The sequence below is a fragment of the Suricata suricatta genome, chromosome 1 (assembly GCF_006229205.1).
Source record: "Suricata suricatta isolate VVHF042 chromosome 1, meerkat_22Aug2017_6uvM2_HiC, whole genome shotgun sequence".
Taxonomy (NCBI): Eukaryota; Metazoa; Chordata; class Mammalia; order Carnivora; family Herpestidae; genus Suricata; species Suricata suricatta.
In genome coordinates this window covers 87,010,329-87,025,407 of record NC_043700.1, presented here as the reverse complement: position 1 = coordinate 87,025,407, position 15,079 = coordinate 87,010,329, and positions in this window count along the sequence as shown.

Below are 15,079 nucleotides of genomic sequence, written 5' to 3'. Positions count from 1 at the left end.
TAGTAGAGTCAGTTTTAACCTAGGTTTGAGCACCAGCCTATTTCAAGAACATTCTGTTGGTGAGGATGCATTTTTGTACTTGAAATCCCACAAGGGTGCCTGGATAGGTTAGTAGGTTAAACTTCCAACTTCAGCTCAGGTCATGATCTCCCAGTTTGTGAGTTCTAGTGCCTCCTGGGGCTCTGTGCTGACAGCTCAGAGCTGGGAGCCTGCTTTCAAGTCTGTGTCTGCTCTCTCTTTGCCCCTCCCCCTCTCATGCTCTGTCTCTCTCTGTTTCTTAAAAATAAGTAGGTTCAAATGACAGAATTGCCCTAAAAACTGCCATTCAATACTTCTTTACAGAAAATATTATGATATAGGATTATATTTCTTATTTTGTGTGTGCAAGTTGTAGAATTGAAATAAAAGTGCATATCTTTGATTAAAAAAATAAGTAAAACTTTAAAAATTAAAATGTTATAGATAAACAAATAACAGGATAGTCAAACTGAAGACCTGAAAAGTGCACTATAAAATCAGTACAATGTGAAAAATATGAAAATTTTCTTCATTAAGTTTTTTGAAATTTTTATTTCCCATGTATGATTTTTACCCAGGTGCACACGCATATGTATGTACAGCTATGTATAGATATGTGTACATATGTGTGTATGTGCACATATATGTGAATGAATGTGCATATATGTGTGTGACGAAGAGAAACAGAAAGATAAAGAGAAAGTGTCTGTAGAGGAGAAAATTAGAAAAAAGTTTCCTCACATATCTCTTTGGGTATTTGACAGGCCCTCAGAATAAAGACTGAAAAATAATAAGGAAAATTTCCCTTGCCCCATGCTAAGAACATGGATACCTCTCTTCTTATAAAAGCTAATGAAAATAAAGCACTTAGAATAGTTATAAAAATCTGAATCATCCACCAAGCCAGTGACTCACATTCTTTTAAAATAGAGTTATTTTTAAATAGGTGTTTTCTTGTCAGAGGTTTGGGGATCATTATAGAATGATTGATGCTTTGATCATTCTATTTTAATGTGCTTTATGGGGTGTCTGGGTGGCTCGAGGGGATGAGTGTCTGACTCTAGATTTCAGCTCAGGTCATGATTCCTGGTGTTGTGAGTTGGAACCCCGTGTCGGGCCCTGTGCTGAACATAGAGCTTGCTTACCATTCTTTCTTCCTCTGCCCCTTTCCCCCACTCATACTTTCTCTCTCTAAAATTAAAAAAAAAAGAATAATTAATTAACGTGGTTTCAAATATTTGGGAACAAACCTATTTACACAGAGAAAACTGGGTTAACAGATGTTGTGTATCTGGGGACTGTTGTTGAGGACTATATACAACCATAACAAAAACTTACATGAGAGACTATGTGCTGAAATCTCAGCAGATCTGGGTACAAACCTTGACTTGGATAACATCAGGGTGGTATTTAGCTCTAGAATTTAGAATTTAATATCCTTGGGCCTCACCTCTCTCTTTTGTTAGTAAAGTATAATACAGTAGTTGTAAAGATCATGTTTGAAAAATTTTACTTGTATTAAATATACACCTTTAATATTGTATCAGGCATAAAGCCAACAAATGCATCTAGAACCAGACACTATTTGGATTAATTTATGTATATTAAATACACTAATCTTAAGAAATAATTTCTATTATTATCATTATTTTACAGATCAGAAAATTGGGGGAGAAACAGGTTAAGCAACCTGTCCAGAGTCATCTATTCAATTTGACTTGAGATCTGAATTTGTGCCGCCACCTCCTTACACAACCTCCCCTGACTGTTTTTCAAAGGGACAGAAAATGAGATGTTGCACAACCATCAGGGACAAAGAGGACACTTCCATGTCTGACTGAGAGCCGGGTGGGAACCGGATGTCACAGCAGAGAACTAATGTGACAGGGAGGAAGATTCAGAAAGAAATGACTAGGGGAGCTCTCCTCATAACCGCCTTCATTCACGTTTGTTAGGAGCATTCACTTCACTCGAGCAATCCTAAAACGGAGTGACTAAATTTAGCATGGACTGACTGCAACTGCGGATTAGACTTTGGAGCCTGACATTAGTAGGTACCTGCTGTAGGGTCTTTTTTCTTTTTTTTTTTTTTAATCAGGCCTCAGTAATCTTACTTAACCACTCTTGGAATACTGTTCCCCATGGGTGGGGTATGTGGAGGAAGGAAGCCCTCAAAATTTTAGTTGCACTTGCTTGAAATTTGCCTCAAGAGTACATGGGTGGGAGCCATAAGAAATGCCTGTTGTACATCCTTCCCAGAGAGATATCTGGACTCATTATCTGAGAGCAGGGGGCAGAGGATGCAAAGGAGGGTAGAGAGAACAGGTGTTGGCTCAAATGCCTCAGATTCTCTTTCCTTACTGGGACTTGTAGATTTTCTTTTCCTTTTATAAAAAAGTTTTTATTAATTTATTTATTTTGAGAGGGAGGGATAGAGACAGAGAGACAGAAAGAGACACAGAGAGAGAGAGAGAGGGAATGAGTGAGGGACAGGCAGAGAGAGAGGGGACAGAGGATACAAAGCAGGCTCTGTGCTGACAGCAGAAAGCCTGATGTGGGGCTTGAACTTGAAGGTGAGATCATGACCTGAGCTGGAGTTGGGCACCCCATAGATTTTCTTGAATAAAAGTTTATTCATTTGCTAAATGCCCTAAAATTTTTTAAAAATCATTTTTCATCATTTATGGTTGTTTTGCTGGGGAGCTTCCACAGAGACCCTTATGCCATCATTTTAGAAGTTCTCCCTTGTACCACACTCTGGAAAAGGGAAAGAGCTCTCACAAAATCCGTCCCCAAAATACATCATCAATTGGGGAATTTTTCAAAGATTGATAGTTTAGGAGCATCATGTAAAAATCTAGGAGACATTTAATCATTCCTGACTCTTGGTACATCTACTTTCTATGTGTTTTAGAAATTACTGACTGCTTCAGGAAACACCATATCAACATAAATTGGAGTTTCTTGTGGTGCTTGGGTGGCTCAGTTGGCTGAGTGTATGACTCTTGGTTTTGACTCAGGTCATGATCTGAGAGATTGTGAGTTCAAGCCCTATGTTGGGCTCTGAACTGAAAGCATGGACCTTGCTTGCTATTCTCTCTCTCTCTCTCTCTCTCTCTCTCTCTCTCTCTCTCTCTCTCTCACACACACACACACACACACATAGGATAATAAATAAACTTAAAAAATTGGAGTTTCAGGGCACCTGGGTGGCTCAGTCGGTTGGGCATCCGGCTTCGGCTCAGGTCATGATCGCACGTTCGTGTGTTCGGGCCCCGCGTCAGGCTCTGTGCTGACGGCTGGGAGCCTGGAGCCTGCTTCAGATTCTGTGTCTCCCTCTCTCTCTCTGCCCCTCCCCGCTCATGCTCTGCCTCTCTCTGTCTCAAAAATAAATAAAAAACACTAAAAAAATTAAAAAAAATTTGGAGTTTCTTTTTGGAATCACATCAATCTTTGATAAAACTGAAAGTAGTTTCCTTAATTCAGCAGGGTCACTGAACATTTGGTTCTGCAGAAGTCCTATCATGAATCATTCAGGATCATGTATGCTCTTTCACTCCTGTGTCTCTGTAGCATCTTAATCATGGTAAAAATGATGGTTGATTCTGTTCATGTTATAATAACAAATATGGAAGTACAAGCTATTGTAAATATAAATTGTCATATTATGAAACACTGTGGAGTACATATTGGTTTAATAAATATCGCAGTTACTACTTCTACACTGATCAAAACATTTCATCTTAGTTTGACAATGCACTTGATGTTTAAGTGCAAGTCCCATTGGACTTGACAGTTCAGCATAACTCCCTGTTTAAGTTATCAGGGACAGAGGTGTCTGGGTGGCTTAGTTAGTTAAACGTCTGAATCTTGGGTTCGACTCAGATCGTGATCTCATGGTTTCATGTGTTTAATCATTATATTAGGCTTTGTGCTGGCAACATGGAGCCTGCTTAGGATTCTCTCTCTCTCTCTCTCTCTCTCTCTCTCTCTCTCTCTCTCCTACCCCCTCATTCTTGCTGTCTCTGTCTCTCTCAAAATAAATAAATAAACTTTAAGATGATCAGGAGTAATGTACTCTTTCCAGATTCACACACTGAATAATTGTGTACAATGAATGCAACATCCTTTGTTTCTTATTTGTTTTCCTTTCCTTTTCCTTTCCTTTCCTTTCCTTTAATGCTGAATTTTAATGGGATTTACATATTTTTTTTTTTACTTTGCAAGGTCAGAGGTGAATTGCGAATAATTTGGTTTGATTTTAATATACAGTTGTAAGACTAAACTTTCAACAAGTTCTCTTAAGTAATTTTGTATTTGTTCAAATATTAATTCACAGTTTAGATGGCAATAACTGTCCTTAATTCTCTTTGGTTTGGAATAAAGTAACAATTACTTGAAAGGGATATGTAGGTATTTTGTAACATGTTGATATTTTTATGTATACCAAAGTGAAAACTTTGTTTTGAACTTCGGGAAAGAAAAAAACCTTACTAGAGTAGTTCTACCTATTTTAAAAAGAAAATAAAAGAAAAACCATCCGGTTCATTTGAATAGGTTGGAAATGATACTTATGGTATCATTTTTATGGTGTTCTATGTTTTAGGTAAATAGATAGCTATCCTGTTTCCTTTGTTTTGTATTGTTTCCATGGATAGAGACAAATACCAGATGTCTATAAAGAAGCCAAAAGTAACATTGTTCTAAAAATTGAAAGCTTAGAGCTGCTTTCTCCCACTGAGCTATGATCCCACAGAAGGAAATCTGGAGCGCTAGACCAAACATTGTGACTAATACCAAAATGATGTGAAATGATGTAGGGTTTTATGTAAACCTTTAACAGTTATAGAATTGGTAATCCTAAGTGTGGTGAATTTTCTTTAATATAAATACTAGATGTAGTAAGTTCAATTCCTGCATTGATGAGCACTGTAGGGGATATCATAAAAGACTCTTTAAGAATGCCATGAAAAGTAATTTATGTTACTCAAATCTAAACAACTTATCTCACAGATAATTAATTGAAAATAAAACTTATTATCATACATAAACATGATTTTTGAGTGCATTCTATGCATTATTTCATTCACTTATTATAATTTTAAAAACCAAGTATCAAAAGAGTTTAGAATATACCTAATTAAGTTAGGATTAGAATCCAAGATTGACTTATTTAAAAAAATACATATTCAATTTTTGTTGTTTTACCTTGATCAAATTTTAGGGAAGCTTATGTAAAATTCTTATGAAGAATAAAGACCTTGAAAGAAAAAGGGGTCAAGAACTGCAGCTTTGTGGTAAATGAAGAATAAACCCATGTTCATTTTACCCTTAAGGGAGATGGATCCAATATCACATAAAGCATGGACTTGGGTCATTCTCAGCATCCTTGAAATTTTGGTTCTTGCTCCAAAAAAAGAGGGGGCCATATTTAACAGAGACTGTACACAAGATTTCTGCTTGCAGATCAGTGACATAGTTTAAGTGTTGCTAAGTATTAGCTAATGAAGAAAATACAACTATTACCACTGAGAACCCAGGATTGGAAGACCGGGCATTTGTCCCCAATAAGATGTTGCAATGTGTTTGCCCTTTCATAAGTGGTAAGGAAATGCCAAAAGCTTTAAACATTTCTCTTCTTTTACCTCTGCCTCCTTAAGAAATAAATTCTATATAGAGAGTGTGTTAAAGTCACAGAGATGTCTGCAGTAGTGGAAGAAAATAAGATACTAAAATGAAATGCATTTAAGCTTTAATGAAAGAAAAAGAAAAGAACATTATAACTATGGTTTTAAAGCCTGCTCTTTCATTATTTGTTAACAACATATGACTTCATCATCAAATACGGTATTGTGAAAAAGTAGAACAATTATGCTAGTGCTGATCAATAATGATTTGAGGGCAGAAAGAGTCAATACAGCATAATAAAGCAATTATGTAGTAAAATAAAGCAATATATGAACGCCTTCTTGAGGGAAGTGTGAACTGAAAGGCACTCTGGGAGAAATGGTGTTTAACAACACCTAGAAAGGAAGAGGAGGGCTGACAATTGCTTTGTAGTTAAATAATAAAATGGCTACATAGGGGGTACAATTTGGAAACAATTTATTATTGTAACTGGCAACGGATATTTCAGATTTGATAATCATCTATTTTGTAAATGCTTGCTTTTCATACTAAGAAGGAAACAAATGGAGACATATCTACATATCTTAATTTTGAGACAAGTGAGGTGATTAGAATTTACTTGACTTAATAAAGGTCACCAGTGCTGTAAGGGAGCATGGGTTGGAACATGGATCATGCTTAATCATCCGGGTTATGTCATCTCTTACTTCAAAGGGAAGGTAAGGAAAATGTCTGCCACAATCATAATGCTCTTTAGGTGAGAGCTATCTTACTTTGGCACAGGAATCTAACATGATGGTTAAAATACTATCTGGAGTCAGAAGATGTGAATTCTTCTGTAGGTTACATGCTTGGAGATATTAGCCAAGATTTGGGAGAGGGATTGTTTTTTCCCTGTACCTCATCTAAGGGGATTATAGATCCATTTACTTTAAATTATGCATGCAAATATTTGGCAAAACACCAGTATATATAAAATGATCAATAAAGAACAAGCCATTTCTACTACTGGATTTATTTACATTTTTTCTACATCCTTGTAATGGTCATTGTTTTTAAATGCTATCTGAGTCATCTATACTTTTTAATAGGTGCTTAAAAATATCTGTCGAATGAATGAACAATTGGAAGAGTAGGAGGAACTTACTTTAAAACATAACTGGAAAAGATGTGTAACATTGTCACGTTTAAATGTGTAAAATTTAAATTCGATTTTTACCAGACCTTTTATCTCAGAGCAGAATTCCAGAAATATGTGATCTTTTTTGCTCAGATTTTCTTTATTATATAGAGTCCTAAAGAGTTTAGCAATTATCAAGCTTGAAATCTTAGATAGGAGGATGCTTTCCATGGGATGAAATTGACTCAGAACTTGGTCTTTTAAATATGCATCATTTTGAACCTGCCTTAGCCTTCCTTTTTAAGTTCAATCTTCTATTATTTCAAAAATGTCATTGTTCGATTATTCTGGGCACTTGTTTCAAGTAATAAAAATTATTTAGTTTGTGTTATATGAACAGTGTATCTAGGAGAAATCAACACATGAAAATTCATTAATCTAGATTCTTCTCCTTCCAAACTAGCTGCTTAGTGAGATTAATAAAACAAAACTGAATAGCACATTATATATACACAATATGTTTTATTAATATGTTATATATACAATCTGTGAAATTTGACAAAAATTCACCAGCTTCCTCATGGTATTTTCTTTTTTCATCCTGTAACCTAGACTGATGTTCATTTGGATAAATTTAGAAAGCAAATACCTCATTTTATGCAAGAGAAGTGTAAGATTAAGTAGAGTAGAAACCTTGCTAATTATCACTTCTCTGATTTACACACCTGATACTTCTTGCAAGAAGTTTTTAACAGATATTAAAACGAGGTCAGGTCACATATCAAAGTATTATTTCTATGTGACCACAATTAAGTAGTAGAAATTTGAAAATACATATGTGTATTTAACATTTTAGTAAATGTTACTGGCTGGATAAAATGCCAAGAAATGAGTTACTAGGAGATATTTTTCATGCTTTTATTCTCTTCTTTCTCCTTTTCTCCATTACAAATACATTTTTTTTTGGTAGGGCTTTATAAAAAGCCATCTCCTAGGATGAAATTGTACCATATCCTTCAAGAAACATGACATGAGGATGGCTTAAAGGCTTCTCTGTCTTTGGTTTTATCTTTGGAAATAGAGTGTTCAAACAGAAAAAAATAAAGTGAAATATAGATATTCATTTGATAGTTGAAAAATGATATAGATCTTTAGAACACAAAGTTCTACTTTGTCTTCTATTATAAGTGATTTCATTTAATATGCCTGCATAACTACCTCAGTATTTTAAAGAATATATATAGATATTTTTATTGCAAAATACAGCATACACGGAGAAAAGTGATTAAAACATAAATTGTATCTCAGTAACTTACTACAAAATAAATAGAGTCAAGATCAGCTTCATGAATTTTTTCACACTCTTAGAAGATACTATTCTTAGTTTAAGGCTATATTGTTAATCTTGAAATTCATAATAGTTTTAACAAGGAGCCCCAAATTTTCATTCTGCACTGGGCCCCACAAATTACATGGCCAGTGCTGTATACAGGTGAGTAAATAAAATACCGACAGGAGCTCAGAAGTCTCTTTTGTTTCCATTTCTATAAAGATCATAGTGTTTTTTTATTTCCATTACAAAATTTTGACCAATTGTTACTTTTAGCAGCTGATATCAAAATATTGAATACTTCTAATTAAATTTCATTATTGCTTTCTAGTAAATTGCACAAATGTACAATTTGAGTTCTTTATATATTCATTAAGACTTCCTTTTTGTTCAGGTACATGGTCAATTTTAGTAAATTTTTAAGCATCCTTGTCGAAAATGTAAAATCTACAGTTGGTAGATGCCATGTTCAGTATGTATCAGTGTAGTCAAATTTGTTAAGCATAGTGTCAGGGGCACCTGCGTGGCTCAGATGGTTGCACATTTGACACTTGATTTTGGCACAGGTCATGATCTCACAGTTGGTGAGATCGAGTGGTGAGATCAAGACTCACATGGGGCTCCACGCTGACAGCATGGGGCTGGCTTGGGATTCTTTCTTCCTCAATCTCTGCCCCTCCCCAGCTCGTTTTCTCTCTCTCGAAATGAAAAAAAAAAAACGTTAAAAAAAAGTATACTATGATTGAGACGTTTTCTGTTCTATTTTTAGTTTTGGCAATACAAGTTTATATTTTTGTGAACATATACTATTAGGTGACAAATGTCTAATGAACTTTTGGCATTATACCTTATCACTCCTTGGAAATAATTGTTTTAAAACCAACACTATTTTATATTAACAGAATTATACAAGTTTCTGGTGTCTGTATTGTTATATGAATCCTATGGGCATAATATAATTTGATTTTGTTTTTATCTACATTTAACATACTTTATCTTACTATTTCATTGGAAAGTTGGTTTACCTTAAATGTAGTTACACTTTTGTTTCTAAGTCAACTCATTTACAGTTTGTTCTCTCCTCTTCCATATTATGGTATTTTTGTCCCTCTCCTCTTACCCTGGTAGATATACCCTCTTTCACTGTTTGTTAGTGATTCCACTAGTAACAAAAATCATGAATCTTCAAGCCACCAACATCTCAGATACTGGCATTTTATCCCTTTCATGCAATGCAAGGATTTCTAAGGATACTCCTTACTTATAATCTATTGTTATTATATACATATATATATTGTTACTATATATATAACTATATATATTTATACATGTGTGTATTATATAGCTCATATTATTAATGTTAATGAGTGCTCAACCATATTTTATTCTTCTGTTTATTATCCATTCCTTTAATCTTAGAACTTTTACTTGAGGGGTGCCTGGGTGGCTCAGTCACTTGAGCATCCAACTTTGGCTCAGTTCATGATGTCACAGTTCATGGGTTCAAGCCCACATTGGGCTCTGTGCTGACCACTAGCTCAGAGACTGGAGCCTGCTTCAGATTCTGTGTCTCTTTCTCTCTCTGCCCCTCCCCTGTTCACGCTCTGTGTCTCAAAAATATATAAAATGTAAACAAAAGAAAACAAAAACTTTTACTTGGAAATATGCCCTTTGCTTAAAATATGTGGTGAAATATTTTCTCAGATATTGTTTGTCTGAAAAAAATTTAGTCCATCTTAATGGAAGCATATTTAAGTAAAGGTAGAATTCTTGTGATATAAATTATATAAGGATAGAATACTTGTTTTATACTTTGAAGCTATTCTGTTGTTGATTTCTAGTGTCTACTGTTAAGTCCTGCTGTTGCTTCTTCGAAAATCTGTCCATTTTTCTGTATGGTTTTCAGCCATTTATTCCATCTTTATTTTTTAGCCATTTTTTTCTTCGATATGCTGACAACTGGCACCTGTTTTATTTTTTGCCTGGAGGCCAATGATAATATTGAATATTCCCCAAGTCCTAATCATTAATATTAACTCTCTTTTAAATTTTGTACAAAATAAAGATATTCACATGATTATACTTTAAGTAATAATAGAGCATAATGTAAAAAAATTTAGGCTCCAACATTTTCAAATTGTCTTCTTTTTGAAGCACTCCCTTTCAAAGAAGTAACCATGGTGAACAATTTGATATATACGCCCCCAGGATTTTTCCTGCAACTTTGTGTGTGTATATGGTTGAGTGTGTATTTGTATTTTGATGTGTTGGAGAGATTTGTAAGTAATGACTCTTAGTTCTTTTGCTGTTGCTTATGTTTGAATTATTTTCTCAAACTCTGACATCACTCAGTGTTGTGAAGTCTTTAGGTAGTTAGAAAGCTTATATTGTTAATCTAATTAAATAAATAAATTTATTTCTATAAATCTTGGTATCATGTTTTGCTTAGAGAAACTTCCTAACACTGACTAAAAAAAGTATTCACTCCAATTATTTTTAAATTTTATATTTATAATTTCTGTTATTCTTTTATTTATATTTATTTAAATTATAAGTAACTTTAGAATTTACTTTTGTGACTTTTATGAGTTTAAGTTTTTTTCCCCCAAATAAATTGGTCATTCAGTTTTTGAGTAAAACACACTGATTTCCTGTAATATAAAATACCCCCTAAAATTTAATAATATCTAAAAATTTACAATTTTGTTATGATCTATATGACCATTCTAGCACAAATATTATTTATTTCCCATTATAAATCCCTATCACTGGATATAATAATTTCATATTTAAAATGTGAAAGAACATATTCTCCTTTATAGTTCATATTTAAATTTGAAGAGGTGTTATTATTCAGCATCTCTCTTTTCTTATGATTTTTAATGTTTTTTTTTTTTTGAGAGAGAGAGAGAGACAGAACAGGGGAGGGTCAGAAAGAGAGGGAGACACAGAATCGGAGGCAGGCTCCAGGCTCTGAGCTGTCAGCACCGAGCCCGACGCAGGGCTCGAACCCACCAACCGTGAGATCATGACCTGAGCCGAAGCCGGATGCTTAACCAACTGAGCCACCCAGGTGCCCCTTTTCTTATGATTTTTACACTCTTTATGCCTAGTTCTATTAAATATTCTACGGAGTTTTTTTTAATGAAATGAAACGAAACATTTAGCGTATAATTAAAATATTAAAAAGAATTTCAAATTCACATCTTGAAATTTAAGGTGCATTTCCATATAATCAATTCTTGGTGTATACAAAGTCTTGTGTTCTTATATTTGGTTTGGCATGTATTTGTTAAGGTTAATCATCAATATTTTATAGTTACTCTTGCTCTTTTGAATATGTTCTCTTATTCCCATCATACCTTCGGTTATGTTACTATTGACATATAAGAGAGCTAAGGCATTTTTGTATATTCACCTCTAATAATTTTTAGTAGATTCTGTTCTTAGATTTAAGAGTTTTTTGGTTGTACGTTTTGTTGATCTTTCCACAGAAAGTACTTTGGATGTTACTAATTGGATCAGTGGATCTCTTGGTCCTCTTTTTCATTAATTTTTTGACCTTAATTAATTCCCCTTTGTTTTTTAAAAGCGTTTTTTCTTTAAATATACTTGAGTTGAATATTTAGTTCATTTACTTCCTGTTTTTCTTATTTTTATTTATTTTTTGTGTTTCTCAGTCTTTTTTATTTTTAATTAATTTACCTAAGGGTATATGTTTTCTTCTGATAGATAATGGTAGTAATTACATATTTCCTGGGAACCTTTGTACAGACATTATGCTAAGCACTTTCAGTGTTTGCATAAAGTGGAGTAAATTACCCAAGGTTATACATTTAGTAGGGACAGATTTGGAGTTCAAAACCAGGGTTACCGAAACATGAGCAGGAATTATAACATTATGTGGCCTTCTACACACTGAATATTTATTGGAAGTCATGAGTTTGACCTCTAATTTGATCATTTTTTTTGAAATATTTTAAACGGTTTCCTGGTTGTGGATTATTTTTGTTGGTTCTTTTGCAAGTTCAAAATATTATTGCTTTCTAATAAATAACATAGCTGGAGTAACTTCCATCTTTTGGATTATAAAAATATTTTATTTTGTCTAATTTGGGGAATATTCTGTGTGTATTTAAACATTATATAATGAATATATATGCAAAGTTGTATTTGTGTATATAAAAACAAAAATAATCCTAATCTTCTAATTGATACCTTCTAAATCTTTGCTTATGCTTTGTTTATTTGATCTGTCCAGTTAAAAGACTATTTATTTCTTTCACTTTGATTATAGATTTTCAATATTTAACATATATCAATATGAAGATTTTTAAAAAGAAAAACCATGCTGCTATTTATAATAATATTAACATATTTGATTCTTATTTAATATGCATAATAAGCTATTATAACCTTTTGGTTGGTTGCATTTCTTATTAATATAAAAATCTCCTCTTTCTTCTGTATAGAGCTCTTTGAATACTCTTTTCTCTCACTGAAATGACCGTAACCTAATTTCTATTTGTAGACATATTTGTGGTACACTGTTTTCCATTAAATATCTTTAATCTTTCTGTGTTTGCTTTAGCTATGTCTCTAATTAATGTAGTATGGTTGGTGTTTTTAATGTATTATTACAGTTGCTCATTTTAATAACGATCTAGTTCTCTGTAGGATCCCAGATAAGTCTATTGCACTGTGAATTAGTAAAGCTCTATTTTCTAACATCAGTAGTAAAAATGTCTCAAGATTTACTTCTGGGAATAAAACATTTAAAGTAATTATACCTATTATAGTGACTAGTAACATGTTTCATGAACCAATAAATAACATGTCAGATTCAACTTTAAATTCTTGTTTCCTTAGAATATCATATGCTATACTCAGTGTCAAGACTACGCAGTATTTTTTTTCTCATAGGCTTATTATCAGTTTACATAGTATTAGGCCGAGTCCTTAAAATCATATGTTCCTAATCAACGCTTTTATTCTATGTATACTTTTTTAACACATTCATCCATAGAATCTTGGATAAGTTTATTTACAAAAGTGGAATATCTACAGTGTTCTCTAATCGTTCAAAGTAAACTTTGATTAACCTTAGAATATTTTCAAATGTGATATTCAGATTTACTTAGGAGAATTTTCTTCTGGTGACTGTTATTAATGTCTGCGAGATGTTAAGTAGTCTTCACCCCTTGCTTGGTTTGTTACACCTTCCCTATAGCTGTTGCTCCAAAACACCATGTGCTTTTCACCAAATAGCAGCCTAAACTTACGGTGAATTTCAAGAATACTAAATATGCTCCCAAGCACATTTAAACAGTAGGGAATAGAGATGTTCCAAGTTATCACACCCCCTCTATGACCACTTGTTTTGATAATAGTGTTGATGGAACAACTTTAAGATATTGCTGCATTTTACTCAGTGTTACAAAAATTAAGTATCTAAAATCATATATTCTTTAGAAAGTGACCAGCAAGCTTGGTTTCATGTGTTAGATAAAATGAAGATATTTAAAATAGTAAGGCTTTGTCATAAATGTCATTTTTGACACACCTATAATGCAACCTATGAATTTTACTAAACTTTTAAATGGCAAGTCAAGATAGTTAATAAAATATCATAGAAAACTGTCATTATGTTATCACCAAAGTGCCATTTGGATTAAGAAATACAAATATGATGGATACAATATCATAGTCATAGGTGACACAAATGGTCCTTTTGAGTTCCTACACTGTGATTGGAAAATAGAAAAAAGTTAGGAAAACATAAGTGGTTTTAAGAATTTGATGAATCAGGTTCCACAAATTTGGTTCAATTTGAATTGTCTGAGAAATAACAGCAGCTGAATGTGCCATGCAGTTATAAGAAATTAAATCTTTATTGTCTTGTTTGTTTTTTGGTGGTTCTTTTTTATTAATTTTTCCATTTTATTTTTGAGAGACAGAGAGAGACAGCGCAAGCAGGAAAGGGTCAGAGAGAGAGGTAGATACAGAATCCGAAGCAGGCTCCAGGCTCTGAGCTAGCTGTCAGCACAGAGCCCGACGCGGGGCCCGAACCCACAACCATGAGATCATGACCTGAGCCGAAGCCGCTGCTTAACTGACTGAGCCACCCAGGTAACCCTTTTGGTGGTTGTTCTAATCAATATTTACCCCACAAGTAGTTTGATAAACACTCCTGATATTTCATAAAATAGTAATGGTTGAAAAATCAGTGGAAGAAAGGGTCCATATTATAATCATTCTACCTCATGAAGATCATCATTAAAGTAGCTAAGTATCTGCTGTAAGAATATGTGGCCACATACATATGACTCCATCTATACCCCTTGTATACATAAAATATTGCATCTGTATTACATGTAAAAGATTAGAAGTTCAAGAAAAATAATGCATTAAAAAAGAAAAATAAAGTAAGCCAGACATAGCTTATCTTTTAAAAGTAGAATGAAATCTATTTGTACCACAATTTTGATGTCGTACTGCTTTTTCTTCCTGTTTACATTTTAAGAACAAGAAGGCTCAGCTGGAAAATTGGCCCATAATCACAACCTATTAAGCTTTTACTGATATTGCAATAGAAGTAATGGGTTTTTAATGAGCTTATCCATTTTAACATTTATATAGTTTATTAACTTTTTTCTTTTCCATATTTTGTATATTAACTAAAAACTTGAGTATAATAATTTCTTACTGAACTTTTGAATCTTCTAAGTATGGTAATAGCACTATTTACGTTATCATTGACGGTTTTATTAGGTATAAGGAATAGCTTGGGTGTTATTGTAGGGCTAGATGTGCTATGAATGCCAACTCATGTTGAAAACCCATACCCACCTGTGGCATGGCATCTGCCTTATGTAGATTTCATATAGGAGGAATATCAACTTTCATAACAACGAAGGTAGGATTACTGTCTGCTGGAGTCCAGCTCCAGCAGGTCCAGGGCTCCCTGAAGGATGGACAGTGGG